We start from the raw sequence: 22,093 nt of genomic DNA on the forward strand, positions 1-22,093 counted from the left end.
AAGATTTCTGGATGTCCTGGTTTCCTCTGATTCTACGTTTTCCATTAAAACATCTTTATTTCTTAAGCATCAGGGTGTGTTTTTTTTTTAATGAGAGTTCTCAGATTACACTGCTGTACTGTGTACTGTAACCGCATACACTTGTGTAATCATAATAAAGGGATGAAGAACTACAGAGGGCATATGGGTCCTTACAGTGAGGAAAAAGGTTAAGTTCACCAGAATACCTTAGCACAAGAGAAAAATTTTTTCCAAAACAGCTTCTCGAATACTGACAGGCATCGATCAACCCCCACCAAGCTGTGCCTTTGATGCCGGGGCTTAGCTGGTCTAGCTCCACTGCTTCTCTTCCTGTATCTTCATTTCACTGGCATAACCACGTGCAGCTGTACTATAGTTTTCACCTATAACAGTGCCCCAACCCAGATTGCTACTCAAATACTTCTGCGTGTGTATGAGTGCACGAAATGTTGAGGGGAGTATCCAAGAAAAAGTTAATGACACCATGGTCTAAACTCTTACTGTGATGTCCAGCCCCTCTATACCAAACTGAGGAAAGAACTTTTAAACACAATGCCAACATGCCAGAGATTACTTACACATTAGCAAGGGGCTTCCAATTCCCTTCCCACGTACCCTGTAGTTCAACTGAAACATGGAACCCTGTTTATCTGGATTCTAAGAAGTATTTAGAAAGAAACACAACTACATTCAGAACAATGACTGAGATGTACCAGACAACAATTTACAGGGCAATAGAGAGGCAGTGACTTCATGAGCACAGAAGATATCTAAACTGTTTTCATAGCTTCCATCAAAAACTCAGCCTCCCAAGTTCCTCCCCTCCCCCAGACACTCATGACCCTTTCTCTGGTACCTGATTTGGTTCCAGCCCCTTACCATGACCACATCATACATCATAACATTTTTTTTCTGCTTTTCTATTACTAAGTGGATTTTCATCTTCTGTTACTTGTTATAAAGTGGAGACACTGTGAATCAAGTTTTACTGCCATGTGTGTTTGCCTATGTGTGCATTTATATGATGCATAAAATCTCTTTACAATCACTAGGCTCAAAACATGCAGGTTAACCCAAAGCAGTTTTTCATGTCACCTACTTGCCACACACAAAAGATGTGCAGGCTACCTTACTTTCATGCAGTTACTTTCAGAAGTTTGCTTTCACGAAGTTTATACTGATGTAGGCATATGAGTGTGGATTCTAAACACCATGAGGTGATTTAAATTCATACTGCTGCTGAAAGTGTTAATGCTTGAAACTAACCTGACAAAATCCAGCTCCATGATCCAGATGGTCCCATGGGTTCAGCAGAGCCCCTACACCTTAGATCACTTGGCCACTTCTGCAAGCAAATCCTATGATTAAGGCAAGTATTATTTCCATTATTACAGAAGAAAAGATTAAGAATAAGCTATGACTTTCCTAGAATCAAATGGCAATTACCATTGCTGAACCATAAAGAGTCATTGCTGATATCACTTCAGGCACTTGATAATGCAGAGGATTAACAGAAAGCTAATACTGTGACAGTATTTTGAAAGACTAAACGAATTAGCAAACACAAACCTTCCAGCTTGACATCAATAATTGTAGGGCATATCAAGGACTTGATTAACTGAAAGTTTAATGAGAGATCAATATTGATGCTAATATGTGCTTACTGAAAATATAACTTGTCTAGCAGAGTTTTCAATAAGATTGTAGTTTATGATTAAACAAATATTGGTACTAACATGTTAAGACTTTCACTTTATCTGGCAGATGTCTTCCTTGGTATCATACAACACTTTGAGTAAAGGAGCTAGAAAAATAGAGTAGCCTATAAGCAGATCTCCAAAAACACTTGGAAATAGGGAAGTCATCACCAAATAATTGTACTTCTAATTCAGTCCTATAATAGCCATGTTTCTGTGCCTGTGCTGTTCTCAGTGCAGCATTTCAATCAATAATTTAGAAGAAAACCAAATCAACCATAAATTTATCACTGATAAAGCCTGCATATGCCTCAAAGTACAGGGATAAAAAATGAAAGGCAGGTCACTTGGACTGTGTAATGTGGAGTTGAGCACATGCAGTAGTAACAGAAGAGCTACGTATAAAGTCAGACTAGAGCTAGAATTAGAGGAGACAATACAAGGCCTTGTCTTGCAGAAGAACATGATAATTATTATATTATGGTAGCTACCATGTGTCGCCACTGATCAGAAAAGGCTAATAGAATCATTGGACACATGGACAGGCAAGAGAATTTCAATCTTAGTTCTGCACATGGCACTGGAATGACTACTGCTACATTCAAGCTAATGTGTACAATTCAGGATTGATGTTGCAACGTGGAGAAAGTTCTGAGAATTGCCAAGAGAATGATTCAAACGTTGGGAAGAAAAATAACCCGTAAAGAGAGAGATTCCAGGAGCTCAGCTTATTTACCTTACCTAGGGCACGGATAATGGATGACTAAAACAGTCTTAAAATTCTTAATAATGGCAGGAAGCACTGATAATGGGCCCTTCAGTCCACTAGATAAATGAATGACAAAGGTCCAGTAGGTTGGTATTGGAACTAAATGAAGCAAAACTAGACATACAGATTTTTTGTTTGGTGAAGTTAACAAACACAGGAACAATTTATTATAATTAATAACATTTTTTCCCTCTCTTTAGCATTTTAAAAATCAAGATCAGATGTTTTTTGAAAAGTGATCTTTGGTTCAAACCCTCAGTGTTAACGAAATCTTGCAGTTGTAAGATGGTGAGATAACATGACTGGAGAAGACCTTTTATAATGTTTACCTCTATGTGAAAACTAGCAAGAAGAAAATGGAAATCGGACAAGATAGAAAAAAAGGAAAGAATGAAAATGAGGACAGTGTTTTATTGCATTTATTTAGATTCATGAATTGCTTGTTTTGATAAAGGACTTTCTGTCCCCTGCAATTTTAATGGTTTGTTTCATTCTCTTTCTTAAAAGAATGTGTGACACTATTATACAACATCAAAAAGATGAAAGGGTTCACAGAGCTAGGTGCATGTGATGACTCCACCATTTGCGTCGTGTTGGTATAATCTGAGGTAAGGCTTGGTATTCTCTTCCAGTCATAGCCCCAGAAGAAAAATATTTTCCTCCTACTGCCCAGATACACTCACATTTGAAAGCTAAGAGAGAAAACAAAGACCATTTTCTCCTCATGTTTGAAGATGACCCCTGGGGTCATCCAGAACTGGGGCATATGTGATTTGACATTTCTGTTTTCTCATCTCAGCTCGAGTCTGGGACTGACATGGCATAGAAAAATACCTATCAATATCACAGCCTTGTGTGGTCCCTTTGATAAACCTAACAGACCTCTATTTACACAGTTGGACAGACATATTGAAGGAAGAAGTTGTGTTTTCCCTACTTAGTAGACAGTGTCTGCTCAAATGTAAAAGGTGGTACAGGTGTTGATTTCATACAAAGAGCAAACAAAACATTACTTTTGTGTAAAGTGAGTTCTCTTTTGGACAAAAATAGCAAATATAACCTGTCCAAGGGAAAATGTAGTCTTTCCCAATTCATGACAATCCTGGCTCTACAGTCTTCTCACTGCCATGCTCCTTAGAACCTTTTAGACACACAAGTCCAGAGTCATTGCCCTACGCTCAATTCTTTTCTCTCTGACAGTCAGTTTCAGCATGGCTATCTTACAGTTGCTTTGTCTGAACTCCTAACTAACAAAAACTAACAAAAGGGATTAAAAGACAAGTACTGTGTTTTGATATTCATTATGCAAGAGTGTCTCTTGCATCCCTAGACCATTCAAACTAATCTGGTTATCTCACAGGTAGTGCAGTATAGAAGATGTACAAGGTGGAGTACAGTAAGGAGAATTTTCACCTTCAACAAGTAGAACCAGAAAACAATTTGTCTCTGAAACAGCTTCTCCCATGAAGTTCTGGTCCACCATTCTCATAGCTGTAAGTTCTTGTTAACTACAATTCCAGTTCCTGACATGTTCACCTGAACATCTGTTCCATTCCCACCTACAAATTTCTCTCTATAATATTCTTGCTACTTTTAAATACATATCTTTCTCTTATAGCATCAGATTCCCCCACATGGACAAAACGCACGAAAGCTTGGACTTGTTGTAGTGGAACAAACAATCATCTCACCTGCTCTGACTTCCAACTTAAGCCCCAGGAATAAATCAGCAGAATAGATTGAAATAAATCAGCAGCTCCTCCCTGACATCTTTCCTCTTTTCTGAATCTTCCAGATAACTCCCAGCTGTCTCTGCCTACACACAGAAACTTTGTCCTACTTATAAAGCAAAATGTTTTAACAGAGTCATGGTAGAAAAGACAAGTCAATTTTAACCTAAATGTAGTAAATTGGGTTGTAGTCCTGTATTTTTAACTTGAGTCTGTAAGCTCAAAGATTCTTGGAGATTAAAGTTTGCTTTGGTTTGCTCTCTATCAAATCTCACTATACTGTATTAGCAACAGCTGCTATTTCTGGCTTTATTCCACTCTCAAAATGCTTTTGGTCTTGAACCGTATGTTTCACACACAGTTATTTAAAGAGTTTCACTAGATAAGCCTGTTGAGATGAATCATCCCTCCTGCAAGGGTGCCATGGGATATACAACAGGGTAATAAGAACATTGACTTGGTTACATAGCATAAATAAAATCACACGTCAGGAGTGCCTTGCTGTGATAGAAAAAGTGACTCAAATTTAAAAAATATATCCTAACTGATGTGGAATGAACTTTCCCAGCCTAGGTTACAAACTATAATAGAGAGAATTAGGATGATTTTGGGTGTTAATTACAGGGTTAGTATCAAACACATCCCGATTTAACTGCTGACCTTTCTTTGACCTACTTTTGTTTCTCTTCCTGCTTGAATACCAATTTTGCTGGTGTAGAGGGGAATAATCATTAAAACTTTATCTCAGTCCTTCACCCAAGATAGCCATCTGGTTTTCCTTCAGACATCTTATGTAGTTTAAATGTTATCTAGCTAGAATTTTAAAATGTCTCAGGTACAGTTTGCAGTAAGGAAACATTTATGCATACTTGGCCTTTGCTAGTATGAGCCTAAATAGGTTTCAATTTTCTTCATATCTACTGTTCATTCTTGCTCTCTTTACATCCTATTTAATGTAAAACATGTAAACTTTATAATGGAGCAGAACTGCAGCCTCTCTTTCCAGGTAAGCACCCAAGCACGCTGACAATAGCATCAGCATCATGCTCCTTCTCACACCCAGCTCTCTGTCCCAGAATATCTGGAATTCCTTCCTTTACAGAGTTATTGCACCTTCAGCCACAATGGAAGGACTTGCCTACATCAGCTTCAGGATGGTGTATGGTCTGGTGGCAAAAGAACTTCCAACAAGCAGATGTGTATCATGACTGATATCTTTTGTGGGTGCTCTGATTACTGATGTACCATGTATAGCAGGTATCCATTTCCATCTTTAACTGTGAAATTTTCAAAGAGATCACATGCAATCTTCCTGCAGAGCTTGGGATTTATGATAGTTTCTCCCATTCCCTGATTAGGTTGTCTCTCTTCCTCTCTACGTGCTATATGCACTGAATCCCTAGAAGCTTGGTTACAGCATTACTTTAGTTCGGCATAAATCTGTAATCTACAGGGGCAGACCTAGCCATCCTTGGGCAATCATTCCTGCTGCCTATTATGAGCATTTTTTGTTTGTTTCCTTGATATTAGTTTTCAGACAGATGATGTTCTCTGGCCTGATTCAAAGGATTGTTGTATCTACACTAGAAAAGCAGCAGGAAAAGGGATTACTGGAAAAGAGAAAGGGGTAGAAGTTGTGGCAGTCTGAAGTTCCTAGTGACTGGAAGAAGGGAACCAGGGAACCACAACCCTCATTTTTTAAAAGGGAAAAAAGGAAGACCCAGTGAACTACAGGCCACTAGGTCTGACCTCTGTACCTAGTGATGATCAGAGAGGTGGAGCACCACTTCTGTGAAGACAGGCTGAGGGAGCTGGAGTTATTCAGCCTGAAGAAGAGAAGGCTCCGGGGAGACCTTATTGGAGCCTTCCAGTACATGATGGGAGCCTACAGGAAAGTTGGGGATGGACTCTTTGTCAGGGGATGTAGTAATAGGACAAGGATAATGGCTTTAAACTAAAGAGGGGAGGGGGGGGCTAGATTAGATGTTAGGAGGAAATTCTTTACTCTGAGGATGGTGAGGCACTGGAACAGGTTGCCCAAAGAAGCTGTGGACGCCCCATCCCTGGAAGAGCTCAAGGCCAGGCTGGATGGGGCTTTGGGCAACCTGGTCTGGTGGGAGGTGTCCCTGCCCATGGCAGGGGAGTTGGAACTAGGTGATCATCCAAAGTCTCTTCCAACTCAAACCACTCAGTGGTTCTGTGATTACTGAACAGGAAAAAAAAAAAAATCAATCTCTTCTGGCAGCAGTGCAGGCATCTCCTTGATTAAAGTGACCACATAAAAAAGACTAACCTAGAATTCTGAATTAACGAGGCCAGATATTACCAACTTCTTTATTCAAGAGTTGAATAAAGAAACTCTTTCCTAAACATTTTTGAAATGCCCAGCTTTAATATTATTTGTTCAAATCAAAATTTCTTGTGAAGTTCAAGCATGGAACAATTAAAAATACAGTTTTGTTTGAAAAAAATGAAAATAAGATGTGTTTCTGACTGAAATTTCCCAGATTTAACTGTTTTCCAGTAAAAAGGATCCCCTTGTAAACCACATGAATACAAATAAGAAAGACCAGCGAATAATCAAATATTCTTACTATGCTTTCCAGGGGTTATTTTACCTGACTATAGCAGTGAGAGACTTTTTGTGCCAGGATCTCTGGTCCAGTCCAGCCTGGTTCAAGACAAGGCTGATAGGAAAAGCTAAGGTAGCTTTGAACATTAAAAGTCTCCAGTTCCTGCAGCTGCTCAGGATACAGGCCAATCCTTGTATTAAAGGGGAACAGCTGGCCACTCTGATGCCTTACTTCCCACAGTCCTGAAGTCCAAACAGTTTGTCTGTACTAAAAAAAAAAAATAAATTATTTTTCAAAAGAAATCTATGGTAAGTAATGGATTCTCCTGCAGCACAAGTGGAATAGACCTCTTAGTGCACAATGTCACATTATTTTTGGAAAAGCAGCAAATGGAGCCAACTGAGTGATCTCACTGGCTAGTCATTTCTTTGAAATAGTTTATCATGTACATGAAAATACACTGCATTACATCCCTTCAGAAGTCATCTTTGTTTTCTTTATGTTATAGTATTTTTCTTGATGCTTAAAATTCATTACGTATGACTTAGGTGGCATTATAGAGACCACTGAAAATCAACTTGTCTTGTGCGTACTTATCTATGTCGTTGTCCAAGAATGGAATACAGTCAAAATTAGTTATACATAGACATATCTAGAGGTTGATCCACAGGTATTTATGAATTATAGTCTAAGGTTATTTCAACCTCTCCATCTCCAACACAGTGACAGACATGTACACATTCACAGCTGAAATCTATATCAAGTATAGGAGATGGAAATTTTCCACATTTCATTTGCTGGCATTTAGAAAAGACACCCACAAAACCAAATAAAGTATTAATGCTGATTGCTAGAGTGTGCTAGCATTTCACAACAGATACAAATGTAGGAGAATTAACATTTCTGTGTTCATTCTCCTGGAGGCACAGCTGAGGAATGTTGAGATATTTTCAACCACAGCCATATTAGGATAGTATTAGGTATGCATCTCATGTGTAGAAGCAGTTTTGTAAGTTATACTCTGGATGATGTAGGCTTAGACATGTAACTCACAGGACTGATGCATTCTTGTGCATCGTCCATTCATTTAGCATTGTACAGAATGAAAATGCATCTTTGCTTTCTTGCTGAAATGCATCTGTTTTCCAAGAATATTGTTTTATGACCCAGTTATATACAGGCAAAATTGTCAAGGCCAGGAGAGAAGGATAATGTGATGACTGTTTATTCCTAGAGTTAGGAATGGATTTGTGGTGAGTTATTCTAATTGGCTGGACACCCTCTTTGCTTCCTTTTACACATACTATTATTTGATTCCCCTAATTTTAGCTTTTCTGGTGTACAACCTAAAATACATTAAGATAGACAATGGCTTTTCTAGATCTCCTAAAAGGTGAGTAATGGTAAGTTTATAGTTATCCTTATGAATAAAAGTTTTTGGACATTTATGTTTATACAATTCCTTTCTGACTCTGTGACCCATAATTGTGCTGTAGCCAGGTTTCATTGCTTATATAATTGTCAAGGTGTCTAGGAGCACTGTGAAAAGGAAAGCTCAGCTTGTTCATCTTCTCTGAGAAGGATGTATTTGTGAATCACAGGTAAATAGTCTCTTCCTAGATAGTGGGTCTCTAAAAGCATAAATAAAATAAATGTGAGTAATATAAATACTCCTTTCCACATAGGAAGGAGAAAGTTCTACTGTTTCAGTTTAGAAGTCTAAAGCATCCTTTAATCTCTTCTTTCCTAACATATACAGTTTATCAGATTTTGCTTGATGATAACGTATCTACACGTATCTTAGTTTGCTGATAGGTTGCTTATAGCTACAACAAATATTTTGAATGGCTCGCGTTGGAAAGGACCTCAAAGATCATCTAGTTCCAACCCCCCACCATAGGCAGGGATGCCACCCACTAAATCAGGTTGCTTAGGGCCTCAGCTAACCTGGTCTTGAACACCTCCAGGGATAGGGCATCCACAGCCTCTCTGGGCAACCTGTTCCAGTGCTTCACCACCCAAAATCACCTACCTCAGCTAAAAAGGGGAATCAACATCCTTCCTGTGCTGGGGACCCCAGACCTGGATGCAGTACTCCATGTGGGATCTCACAAGGGCAGAGCAGAGGGGGATGCTCTCTCGACCTGCTAGCCACTCCTCTTTTAATGCAGCCCAGGATGCAGTTGGCCTGGGCTGCAGGCATGCACTGCCAGCTCATGTCAAGCTTTTCATCCACCAGAACCTCCAAGTCCTTCTCTGCCAGGCTGCTCTCAATGAGTTCTGGGTAGTCTGCACTCATGTTTGTGATTGCAGAGACATGAATTTATTATATGGATCTATAGAAAGGAGCAGGTATGGAGCAAGATAAGACAAGACTGAGAACTCAAATTCAAAACAGTCAGAATTACTTAAGATGGATACAAAAAGGAAAAAAATTTCCTCATTAAGCACAGAAAGATTCAGAACAACTGAAAAGCTATGACTTGAAAGTCTCTAAACCTACATTTTAATTCTGGAAATGTTAATAGAATAAGACTAGAAAAAGGCCCAGATTGTACACAGAATTAACTTTGGCTATGAGCAAAAATTATGCTTCTGCTCAGTAGCCCACACAAAGGCAGAACTCAATGAGAAGTTGAGATTGAACAATTACAACCCTGAAATTTTCCTTTTGGTATGAAAAAATAAATTAAAACCCACATAAAAAGTTATAATAGTGGCATAGATCATATTCAGTTTCAACTCACTTGCATTCAGGAATTAGAATCCCATCAACTCAAGTGGGCATGATCTATTGCAGAAGTTAGTTTAATATAAAATCAGGAGATCCTAGTGAGTTTATTTGTAAGTTTTTAGAATGGACTTAGAAGTTAGAATTTATGTACAGAGCTTACATGTGCTTCAAAACTTTAAATATTAAATGCAAATATCTGCCAAACTTAAAAACAAATTTAGCTAGAAAATTTTACTAAACCCTTAACTAATCTATCAAAGGATAGTTACTTTTAGTGATAACATTCAATTTCCTCTGATGCCTTTTTTTCTATTTTTTCTTTTTGCTATCTATGGTTTATATTTTCTGCTTTGCAGTAACACACTTCACAGTTATAGACTGTTGTCCCATCTTTCTTCAGTTTTCTCCTCTCTAGACTAAACAATGCCAATTCCTTCCATCCTCCCTCCTGCTCCCTCCAGACTGTTGCTCATTCTTCTTACTCCATTCTGGATTGTCTCCAGTAAGTCTACATTTTTCTTGAATTATGGTGCCCAAAACAGTACTCCAAGCCTTACCAGTGTCAAGGGCAGTGGAAGAATTACTTTACACATACTGTATAAAACATTTGTGCTCCAGGATCACTTAGTTTTGTTTAAACATGGTAATACTCGGTAAGTAGTCACACATGTTTTCCAGGGATGTATGGTGACATCTTGTGTTTTGTTAAAACAACAACACATTACCTAATCGGATTTCTAGACGCAGGTAATGAAATAGATTTGAGATTTTTGCCTACAAAGAACATGAGAGCTCTGATGCCTTCTAAGATATGCACACTGCTACAAAGTATGAAGTGTTCAGTTACCTTTATCCACCTTTAAGTTGAAACACTAGTTTCGTTAAAGTACTTTAAGTTATCATTAACTTGGATTTCACCATTAACGCTACGATTATATAGGAAGCAAGTTTTTTTTTCTTTTTTTTTTTACTATTGATAGGAGGTCTGGCAGAGTAATCTTACTGAATGCAGTGTAAATATTTATTTTAATAATTGATAAGCTTACTTCGTTGTATTGCCTTACACCATACAGTATTTTACCAAGAGGATTTTTGGAAAACTTCAATAGTTTCTGCTACCAATTTTTTGTTTTGTTTCACTTTATAGAAGAACAGAAAGCACATAATTTTTTCCTGGTGTGAGAGAAGGTAGTGCCCGAATCTTCGATGACTTACTGCTTATTCTTCCACAGATTTCTCGCATGTCGTGAGCAAATGACTTAACTATCTTGTATTCCCTTGTCTTTCAGCAGCTATTTCAGAAAAATGTTCTTGTTTTGCTTCCAAACCAAACTTCTTTCTTCCTGTTTGTTGTTGGATGAATTTCTGTTTGACAATAGAGAAAGACCAAGAGTCAGTTAGCTTCATGTTAAAGTAGATTATACCATTGATTTTGAGACATTAGCTTCAGGGAGGCAATAAAGTTATCTTCCTCTGTTCTGATCAGTTTTCTCAAGTCAAGTTTCAATTGGTTTTAAGGAAAAAATTAAATTTAGAAGCACACCTAGTGTCAGTGTTTAGCTGAATCAATAAAAACGCAGATAAACCCCACCATATTTATAACAGTTCAACCTTCACATACTCTCAGAAGAGCAATTTTTGTTAAACAACTGCTTAACACACACAAAAGCTTTAGGTAACAGATAAGTTGTGGTGGCCAAAGTTTTAAAACAAGTATAGATGAAATATTTTACAATTCGGCTGCCATCCAGTATTTCCTTAGCAGGAAAAACACAAAGCTGCTGTATAGGTTTCCCTTCTTTGCCCTAGTCCCATTTTAATTTATGTATAAATTAAAACATCAAGTTTTCTTTTGCTTCTATCTACCTCTTAAACCAGCAGTGACAAGTGGTGAAAAACAATTCACAAAATTGTCTTCAAGGAGTAACGCATATCTGTAATCTTAATAGCAATTTCTCTGAAGAGAATAGTTGTTTGGAATTCCTTTAATACAGTCCACAGTACAGATTTTTATTCTAATCTTACTGACCCAGAATTGAAGTTAGTTTGCTGACTATATTATTTATTATCTATGCAAAAAAAACTACTATTGAACTTACATTAAATTTCCATTTTCCTCACTTCTCTTTCAAGATGTAGGCTTGTTTAGCATTATTAGTATAGAGTGAAACAATCATTTTAAGAATACTTATTCAAGCTTTCCTCTACTGTAGTGAAGAAGGATTTCACTTGCAGTCCCACTTTTCTTTTGTCATCTAAAGTTACGCACGTTTAAAGTTATGTGTATGATAGTGGGCTTTCAATAATGGAACATCAGCTAATGAGAAGACCAAAATAGTAAATGAATCAGAGACATTACACTAATTTAGCTAGTTACTCCTGGGTTTAGAGCCTGCCTCTCTAAGCCAAGCATTATTGCACTCTCCCCACATCAGAGCACAATTTTTTTTATTTATTTTTAACAGCAGTTTACTTACATCATAAATTAAATACCTCTAGACATTGAATTACACAAGTTATGTGAAGCAGTAAATTCCATATAGTTTGAGTCTTCCTAGAAGACAGTTGGTTGTGGTAGAACATGTTAGCAGAAGACACACAGTAGAATCTCCAGTCTAGTCATGCAGCTCTGACCACATGATCCGTAAGTTAAGATTCTTTATTAGAGCCACCACATTCATCTCCCCTGCAATTCCAGCAGCAGTACCTGCCTGCAACACATAATTCAGTCTACTGGCTACAATCCTTCCCCCTGGGAAAAGTGGTCACAAGAGCCCTGTTCCATTCAAATTCTTTTCTCATTGTGATATGGCCCTACGTTGACTTTAGAGTGGTGAAAAATGCAGAGAATGTAGCTCATTTACCCTGTAATACAGAAAATAAAGAGAAAAATACTCAGCTATTACAATGGGTAAATCAAATAAGCAAACAAAATCCAACAATGCATTCTGAAACACAATTCAAGTGCTTTTAGAGATAGTACTGTATTTTGAATCAGAAACAGTTCTCCCCCCCCCCCCCCCCCCCGCAGTGCCAAAATGTCTCTCTCAGAAATAGAAATTATTGTTGTTCCATTTATGGCTTCATATTGTTTAACCCTTACTGACATTGACAAGGGATGCTCCTTGGTTGTAACAGCAGATTTCCTAAAGAAAGAGGATTAGGGTTTAAGAAATAAATAGAAATCGGTCCACAAGGTAGTGTTACACTGCTGTGAAAAATAATGTAGTTTAAAGTGAATTGAGATTAGGTGGCATTAAAGTATGCAAAAATTGAACTAAACCCCATGAAAATCAATTTAATAAATATTAGATAATATGAGAAGGTTGGAGTGCTATCAAGGTCTGGCACAATCTTTGTGAAGAATTCTGTTCATTTGGGGGGAAAATTAGCTTCATATCCAGACATCTGGTTTCCTAAAACTGCAAAAAAAATCTGCATTTTCTGCCACAGACTAGTCTCTCCTCAGTGGTGGTGTTTGATGCTTTCTTTCACATCTTATTTCCCACCTATCCAACTGGACCACTAGAGATAATCTGAATAGCAGTCCAAAAGAAAATGGGTTGTGCTGTCATTGTAGGGATTATGTGTTTTCACCCACTGAAGTTATTCCTGTCTTATTTTTCCTTCCTGCATCTTAACAATGCTGAAGAAGTCAGAAGACAGACATCTATTGAGTTGCTGGTAATGAGGTTGCCTGGATTAGAAAGACTGAAGATGACAGTCAGCTTAATGAAGGAGTCAGATCCACATTGTTATCTGCTATCCTGGAGGTTTAGAATACAAAATATTTTTTTAAAAAAGCTCTTTTTCTTGAATGTAGTTACTGTGCAGTGAACTAGTTAGGGGAAAACAAGTCAGGCTGTACCTATCCTTTCAACAGTGTTGGGCTGCTCTGATAGTCCCTAAAAGGTAAAATACTTGATTCTAATTCTTCCTCCCCACACTCCCCACCAACCCTACCCTTGTTTATCTGTTACTTTCATGAAATTTACATTACTTAGTTCCAACGTACTAGATGTAAGCCTACCCAACTGCAATCCAAGAATCCGTGAATACAAACCACTTACTGGGACATTTCTGAAAGACTGAAAATGCCCTCTTTACATTTCAGTTTAATACAAACTTCTCTCTGTATTAAAGACTGAAGTTATAATCATTCCATCATGACCAAGTTCCACACTCAGATCTGTGAGTCTGTCAGAAAGTGGTAAAAGAGCAGACTTCAGCTTCACACGAGCACAGACCTTCCAATGGCAATTTACGGGTGATACCACTTCACAACTCTGGCATTGGCAAAATGTGCATGCCAGACACAGGAAACCAAGAGAAAATTAGGCCAACCACAGAAACCTCCAAAATTATATCATTTTTATAGTTTAGCAAGAAGATGGATGTTCTCACTGTAACTGACCTCCAAGAACTAGGTTTTTAAGCCAAAACAAATATTAGCTTATTTTTTGAAGTCCCTGAACATTCATATAATATTAGACAGGACAATCCAGCTTAGTTTTGATTAGCTTTTTAGACCAGTAACTAATCCCTGCTTTGCTTAGCAACTCTAGATCAGGAGACCAGTATTTGTTTTTTATTTTTAAACCAAACAAAAAGCACTACTAAACAAAAAATGTTTCTTGCAGATAGCAATCTCAGAAGTTAGTGTTGTCTATATTAACTCTAGAAATAATTTAGAAATCAATGCTGATGTTTAATTGTAACTAGACAGTTTTAAGAAGCGTCCACTTCAATCCAAGTGAACATTGAAAATGATTGCATTTGCTAATAAAACTATTGATATACTAAAATTAGCATCAACTGATATGAAATGGTCTTGATTGGAGAGAAAAGGTGAGATGGGAACTAACCAAAGTTGTATTTGTTTCTCTCTCAGACAATGGCATTCATTTATTACAATGACTTCGTTTTTCTAAAAAAAAGGTTTGCTAAAAAATTATGTTCATGGTATAAACTTGAATGCTAATTGATCTCAATCTCTGCATTCATTTAAGACACAGTGAATACAAGTGCACGATTATCAGCTGAGAGCTGATTTGCCAACTATTCTACTTAAATCATATGTCATATGAATGGTTTCTGTGACAGGCCTTTTTCCCAACTGGTTCTTAAATTCTAAATGACAAGAATAAACAGGACAGCTATGGTCTGGATTTTCACTAACCTTACCTTTTGTCTTAAAATTCAAGATTATTTTTAGCTGCTATTTCTAGCCCATATACAACAACTTCTTCATCATTTCCACATAAGATAACAAATTAACTAATTAAACTTAACTAAATTAAGAGGTTTTAAGGGCGTTCTTGATTCCTAGAATCTTCCAAAATCAAAGCATTACAGTTCTACCTGTAGCAAGTGTATTTATTCAGGTTCAGTGAAGTTCCATCTACATCTGACGCATGGTAGAAGTATCTCTATAAGAAAGAAAAATAAATGCAATAATTAATTAATTACTACATAAGTGAATGTGTAATCTCCAACTGAATTAATTGCAAAGAATTGATGTTAGAAGATGTTGAGCCTCCCTGAGATGTTGGTTCTTGGTTTTCTCTGAGCAGCACTATCCCAAATTACTTATGTTTGAGCACATGCATGCAGAAGCAATTAGGAGAATTAACCATGTCAATCCAAATACAATAGCACAAGTCTATCACTTGAATTTACACCAATATAATACTGGTTATGTAGGAAATATCGTCATCAGCCAAAACAAGCATTTCAGCAATTCTTTAACAACTGTATAAATGCCATGCTAACAAAACGTTCCATATTTCAGTTTTTATTCAAAATAAAAATCTGATTATTACTTTACTAAAAGATTAATACTTCCTTTAATGAAAAAGTGGCAGCCCTAAACAAGAGGGTGCTCAACTCACGACCTGATGAGAAGGAAAAAGTAGTAGGAAAAAGGAGTCATTCTTGTCCCAAGATTTCTGGTAAATAATAGGGCCTCTTGAAATATGGGCCTTCCCATTAAAGGATCACAATGATCTGCCTTACATTCCACTGTATTGTAGATGATATTAGCTCTCTGTATACTATAAAAGAACTCATAGCAGCATATAATCATACAACCAAATGTATTACATTTTCCTTCGCATCAGTCTTGAACTCTCAGTTGCATGATTGAGCATTTTGTACATTTAATATTTATCCTAATCCTTGCAGCTCCTATTTGAGCTAGATTAATCAGGATAATCCTGTGTACAATGACAATTCCACTTCCATATTTGCATCCTTTCAACTCAATTACTTCTAGCAAAAACAAATGATAACTTTCCTACCAAGATAACTCTTCATTGCAGTTCAAATCCATCTCACTTTTGGGTAACACATTTGGGCTCCATATTATAAACAGTTGCAAACAAGTAACTGCCTAAGCAATCAGACTAAGATTTGAAATATGCCTGAAATTCTTTTTCTCTAGATAAAGACATTTCAAGTCTCTGCAGACATCCTTAAGCAGCAGGATTGGAACATTTCTTTTTCTTGTTACAGTCCACAAACTAAAGTGTGGGAAATGAACTGGTTTGCCCAAGTCATTTATGTGACCGCAGCAAAGCGGGAAGTCAGATGCTTCCCACATTCTACAGACGTGAGCAAATTAAATATGCTGGTAGAAGAAAACATTCCAATTTATCCAGCTTAAAGAGGAGCAGTAAACATCTGCATAAATGCAGTTGAAAAATGGCCCAAATAATCCAGTAAATGACAACTTGGTTAACCAATTATGAAATACTGCTAAGAGGTATTTATTTACTGTTTTCTACCTGCAATTCGCTCAGTTTAGGATAAAAGAAAAATACTCTTAAACACCTTCTCTAACAACAGAATTAGAGAAAAGGCTTTTTAAGCACAAGAAAGATGCAGAGTAATTGATTATTGAAAAATTAAAAGTAAGAAACACTACCATAAATGCTGTAACAGTTATCTGTAAGGACTAAAGGAAAGAAAAATATATCACCTGGATTTTTAGGTTTCTAGCAAACATTCTGATTAGCCTTTTTTTTTTTAAACCAGAGATTTTTGATTTAACACATCACATACATATTCATGTACAACCCAACTCTTTCAGTTGAAAATATTTCAAAATTGTTTGGAGAGTGTTAATAAGAACACGATAAGAATTAAGCTAAATCTTCCTTTTTTAAAAAAAGAGGAAGTAAGAACTTTTTTGCTGATGACAGCTAAGAAGTTTAGTGGCCTATGTAAAACTGATTTATTAATCTCATGCTTACCCAGCTCTGAATTAGGATAAATATGTTTACAGTGGAGGCAGAATACACAAGTTTATTTTGTTACTATCAAGAACAGTAGTTGTCTGCTTTAAAGAAGCAAAAATCAACCAATTAAAATCACAAATTATTTTAAGACCCAAGCCTTGTTTCTTCTTGCTACTACTGAAGTACTGACACCTTCTGGCAGTAACTGAGGTGGCCAAGCAAGAGTCTCTGATCCACTTACATCTATCTGTAAAGGACTGCCAAAACTAAAATTCATTTGGCTTCAGAGTGGTAAGTTCTGAGTGAGAGAGATTCCAGAAATACACTAGAGTAATATTGAGTTCTGCTGAGGAGTAACAGAAATTATTAATGAGGAAAAATAATCTTATTTCAGAAGAGTCAATTATATTAAATTCAATTATTGATTGCAATAGAAGAAATGCATCTAGCCTTTTTCCTTTTAAATGAGATAAGTGTTGCAGAATTGACCTCCTTTAATACAGCAGATAAGTATAACTCAAACCAATGGACGAAAGACAAGCTAGACTTAAAAACCTAAAGAGCAAATTCATCATTTGAGCACTTCTGCTATTGCCAAGTGTTGCAGTGATTTCTCCTTCACTGTAAGTACTTAAAGTAACATTTTCTAAAAGGAAAACTCTGGTTCTCCTTGAGATACTGCACTAGAAATAAACTAAAAGAAATCCTACAGTCTACGTCAAACAGGAACGTAGAGTAGTGCAACTCAGATTTTTCTGTCTTATAGACACACACTGTATCTCAAACCATTTAGCGTGCCCTTTCTCCAGGACATAGGTGTATTTGTAACACTACATACAGTAAGGTAGAAGCTATTAAAGAAACCTCCCCAGAACAGAACCTCACACAGGTACGTACCATGTTCCACCTCCAAAGTTTTATATGTTAAAAGTAAAATCATGAATCAAAATCATGAATCATGGGAGGCTGGAGAGAACAAGTCCTGCTGGAATAGAAAATAATCCTTCACAGAAGGTATGTGTCCATGACAAGCATTTTCATTTGCTGACCTAGTATTTCCTCAAGCCTCCTACATGAAGGAAGTTTGTTTCTCACTTTCTACAGAGAAGGACGGGAGGTCACCAGTACTCTGAGATCATGCACTTTGGAACACATATGCCAAACCCAACAATGAAACAAGGGAGAAGTTACTATTCCAGGTAGTATAGTAACCTATATTATTCACCACAGAAAATTATACTTCAGTCTCCAGTGAAGGTGACAAGTTAGTTTTAATGATCACAGATGATTGATCAAGAGTCATAATAGAAATGAGACTCATACACAAAGCACCAGATTTTAGACTGACAGAATTGTCTATTTTACTGAACTACATATACTGCAGGGCGCAGTACAGATGTCCCAGTCTTTTTTTTTTCCTTTTACTGGAGTTATTACATCAAATTTAACCAATATTCTTGTAAAATCTGATAAAATTCTCTCCATACCTAGAATATGGATTCTGCAGACAGTAAAAAGATGTAAATTTTAAACATGTGCCTTAAGCATTAAACTCCTCTGTCTCTAGCAGAATATTCTTGGAGTAGGAAGGCTATTACACAAGGTTTGTAATATTAGGAAAAATACCTATTTACTACTCTTTTTTCAGTAGTACCAGAAGAATTCCATCTATATTCAATACCTTTTTTTTTTTCTCTCTCTCCAAAAGAGGCAACCCTTTCTCAATTATCTTTCATTCAAGGCAAATATTATCAGGCTGACCAAAAAGAATCAGAAGAATTAAGCCTCCAAATATTTCTGAAAAGTTAGTTTTTTGCCTGAGCTTGAAGGAATACAATTTTAAATATGCACATAAATGGGTACATTCCTCAAGCACAGGTAACTCTTGCTGCAAATACTCTACACCTCTTCTGATTTCAAATGCCACCTCAATCCCATTCCATAGAACAACTTTGCTTTGTTATTAACTCTCCCTGCTGCTTTTTCCTTTTTATGCCAACTTCTTCCTTGTCACCTTTAAGTTTTCATCCTCTAACACAACATCTGTGCAGAATTCATTCCATTTCTAGCACAGTACAAATGCATACTCTGCACAGTCATATTCCCTGCCTGCAGTATATTATATTTTGAAAGACTGTGCTGTATATACTATCCCAAGATAAGCAATCTTGTATGATTTGACAAGAACGACCAAGAAAAATAGATGAAGTCCTCATCAGACCCAGTGCTTCATCATCTAGAGCCCTTTCTAATAGCTTTGATAAGATTTGTTTTTGCCATCCATAATTCTTAAGACTTGATATCAGTATTTTACAGAGACAACTGATGCCTTTAGCTCTGATGGTTATTATTTAGCTGCAGCACATAGCTCTAGGTACCCTTAAAAACAGTAATTCAAGAGTAGTTCATCCTATAACTATATACCACTTTGGAGCCAACAAATTGAGAAATTGTTTTAAACCTTGCTGTCTGCCATCAACCCCACATCTGCTCTTGAAACTACATTACCTGGTTTCTGTATTACCTACACAGCTGGCACAACTGTTCCAACACCCTCTTATTTCACTGTCAAATTCAAAGGTACATAACAGAAGAGAGCCACAGGAGAGCAACAAATAGGCTAATTTATAGACAATTACAGCCAAATCCTAGGTTACTGCAGCCAGATTCAGGTCTCTTACCAGTGTGAAGTGACCTCTACTGTTCAGAAAGGGATTTCCCTTCTTTTTCTTTCCTATGTCAACAGTTTTAATTTGGTACTATATTATTCCCATTCCAAGGCATTGTTGGAACCATCATCATACACACATGAAAAGACAAATCCAGAGAAATAAAACTAGATAAAGCATACCAATTATGTCTCGTAATGAAAAAGGAGCTGGTAGGTATTCTTTAAAGCAAATAGTAAGAGCAAAGAAAAGTCTTTTAGCAACAGCACCTAGGTAAAAAAAATCACAATTCTGAAAAAGTTAAACATTAATTGCTACTTAAAAACAGGAATACTGTGGACATTAATACTTTATGCAATATCAGTATCTGTTAATAATAAACAGAAAGTGCCACAATATTGTAGATTCCATTAAAATACTATAACAACTTAGTTTTTACAAATGTTGTAAAGACCTAGTCTTTAAATATTCCTCCATCCTGTAAAAATGATTCTATTACATCAATTCATGAAAGAGAATATTTTAAAATATTTTAAAATTGTTATTCATGAGAATAACAACTGCTGTAGCTAGAACAAAGATTTAAAACAGACTCGGTTTAATTTGGAAGAGTCACTTACCTATACTTTAAAGAACATTACTTGACTTGATTTTGGATGCTGTCATATTCATTCACAATAGTACTGAATATTTGCACTTCATATCACCTTTCTGGTGAAGGAACGGGTAGTCAGCACTTTCAGAAGCGATGCTTGATTAGACTACCATCAGTTCATTTAGCCTTCATAGTCCAAATTCACTCTTTTCATAGGACATAGAAATGTTATCCACTTCATAAGACTTCTTTGAAACCCTGCAGATAAAACTAGATAAATTATATAGAATAAGTAAAAAGTATGTTAAAAGCAAGCAAACAAAAAAACCCTACCAACACACACATTTGATGGGTGCTATCTGCTCTCACTTCCTCCGCACCTGAATCATTTTCCAGCCACCCTCACATCCTCCAACATTCCAATGCCTATCTTTTCCTATTTTTTAAAACCCAAATCTCCCTTTCTTTCCAAGTTTTTTTTTCTTCTCATTGGTACATTTTATTTCCTCCTCCCCCCCATCACCTGTAACAATTTCTCCCACTTTGAAATTGAATATTATTTTACTATGGAATATTACCTTGAGTCAGTTTGAACTCATGAATAGTCTTGCACAAATTACTTTACATGTATGTTATCGTGCATCTTTCATAGAACAGACTGAGAACTCTGCATTTAACTATAAACCTTACACATTATTACATGTAATATATGCTTACATACAACATAAGAGGCTTCTAACTCTATTAGAGAGATGTCTTCTGAAGAAGAACCCCTCTATAATGGGAAAAGAAGTCAGAACCCAAGACGTCCAAAGCACAAAACAAGAGTTAAACATAGACAATTTTAACATGTCTACTTTAAGTACATAAAATACACTCAAGAAGCACTCTTGCGTGAATAATTTCCTTAATACCTACCATTCAAATAACACTCCAGAAAGTTTTTACATGCCCCGTGGCTTTTAAGGCATTGGTTATATTTATTTTACTCTCCTGTCCAGACGAAAATACACTAGACAACAATGGGGCACCTGTTTATGACAAAGAAGTATCAACATACGTGTACATATAACACTTATTTCCTCTGATTTTCTCTTCAAAGAAGCTAGAGCAGAACAATTGGAGGCGCTTTCAATAAGTAAACTACAAGAACAGGTAGAGCTGTACTAGCAGATAAGTTTAAAACAGTAGTATTGTTCTCACATGTAGATTTCATAGCAGATGTCCTGTATTCCCTTAGAAGTACCTGTCCTTGACACTGGTAGTTTGTTTCTTCTGATGATCCACTAACGTAGGAACATGCAGCTCTGAGTGAAGGCTATAGTCAACAGGCAAGAATAAACTGTACGAAGTAACCTTACTTTTCCCACACTGATAAATAAGCAATGGAGAACAACCAATTATTTTTACATTTTCCCTTCAAAAAATATTTACCATTGTGAACATGTTTGTAGCAACACACAAAAATTAATTCTTGCCAACAGTTCTAATGGCTGGGAAGAGAAACATTTATCACTAGCCTTTATTCATCACATCATCCAAGAGATGAAAACGCAATGTTAAAAACTGTCTTTCAGGAACAGGGATTTTCTAGTGGTACATGTGAGAAGCTGCTTTACAGCATCATTGTTTCAATTCCTTGTAGACCATGACTTCTACACAAATGTAGAAATAAAAGGACCATTTGCACAAAGGTACACAAAACCTACTTATGTAAGCAGCTTCTTTAGTCCCCTTAATTTTATGGATGCAAGTTTTCTTAAACAGTAAAAAAGTAGACAGCATAAAAAACTCAACAGCTGTCTTTCATAGGCCAATCTCAAACTATCTTTTTGAAAAAAGGCTCAAAGATGGAGAATAAAATATTTATGTCAAGACTGGAAAGCATACATTTCAGAGGTTAAAATATTCTTTTGTACCTTCATCTGCTGCAGAAAAAGATATTACTATTTCCTAAAAGGATAACAGAAACAAACAAGAAAACTTTTAGATATATCTTTGAACAGACTCAAATCCTGATTTTTAAAAGGTAAAAATTTGAAAAGCCATCACACGTTTTCATGAGCA

General features: G+C 36.5%; 1 long non-coding RNA gene across 1 annotated transcript; it reads right to left on the reverse strand.

The window, feature by feature from the left end:
* Positions 1 to 10,533: 10,533 nt before the first annotated feature.
* LOC136790386 (uncharacterized) lies at positions 10,534 to 20,039 on the reverse strand. The gene is made up of 2 exons (XR_010830258.1): positions 14,886 to 20,039; positions 10,534 to 12,389 (listed from the first exon to the last, which is right to left on the reverse strand). It is a non-coding gene; the product is annotated as an uncharacterized lncRNA (long non-coding RNA).
* Between the last annotated feature and the right edge of the window lie 2,054 nt (positions 20,040 to 22,093).

This window comes from Anser cygnoides, chromosome 3, assembly GCF_040182565.1.
Source record: "Anser cygnoides isolate HZ-2024a breed goose chromosome 3, Taihu_goose_T2T_genome, whole genome shotgun sequence".
NCBI classification, from domain to species: domain Eukaryota; kingdom Metazoa; phylum Chordata; class Aves; order Anseriformes; family Anatidae; genus Anser; species Anser cygnoides.